Source organism: Tupaia chinensis, unplaced genomic scaffold (assembly GCF_000334495.1).
Source record: "Tupaia chinensis unplaced genomic scaffold, TupChi_1.0 Scaffold139079_1, whole genome shotgun sequence".
Classification (NCBI taxonomy): domain Eukaryota; kingdom Metazoa; phylum Chordata; class Mammalia; order Scandentia; family Tupaiidae; genus Tupaia; species Tupaia belangeri.
In genome coordinates this window covers 591,553-592,431 of record NW_006198969.1, presented here as the reverse complement: position 1 = coordinate 592,431, position 879 = coordinate 591,553, and positions in this window count along the sequence as shown.

Here is an 879-nt window from a genome sequence, read left to right as displayed (position 1 = left end):
TCCCAACACATACAAATACACACATGAGAACACACATGATTTTTCCTAATATTAAGATTTTGCATTAGTATAGTACATTTGATATACTTCATGAGCCAATAGTGACACAATATTATAAAATCCGGTTTCGATTATGGTTAATAGGGTCAATAGATAATACGGTTGTTAGGGCTCTGGATTCCCACATCACCATCCATGGTTTGAGAACTGGGTCTGGCAACTTGCTTTCTCACTTTCCCTCTCCCTCTCTCTGTGTCTCTCTTTGGTGAGCACTCACGTCCTATGGCAAATTAAAAAAAAAAAACATAATAATAATATTGAAGAAAATTAAATAAATAATTATTTAAAAATAAATAAATTATGATTTACTCATTGTGTTGTACCTTTTATGGGTTTAAAAAATATGTATAATGGTTATATTGTCTGGCATTCTCGTGAGTAACAGAATCAACAGGATAAGTATACACGTGAAAGAAGGGATTAATTGTAGCAATTATTTCACACAATCACAGGGTAGAGAAGTTCCACAGTAGACTGTCTGCAAGCTGAGGAAATAGCTGAAAGACTCAAAGCAGGGAGGCTGGTTCAACTCCAGCCTAGCGCCTAAAGGGGACGATCAGAACAGAAAGTGGGTGAATATGGAAGATTTACTGCTGTGTGATGCAAGCCAGGCTATGAAGGAGAGACACTGAAGGTATCCACTTAATATATACCAGCTGTCCCCACTCTATGGTCGAAACTGAATGACTAGAAGATATAGGAACAGAGAAAATGGTTGTTGATACCAGATATGGTGTGGAAAGAGGGGGAGAGGAGGAGAGTTTGAAGAGATTAAGGAGAAAAATAGAGCGATAAGACAAATGTCTTATGGGACAAAGA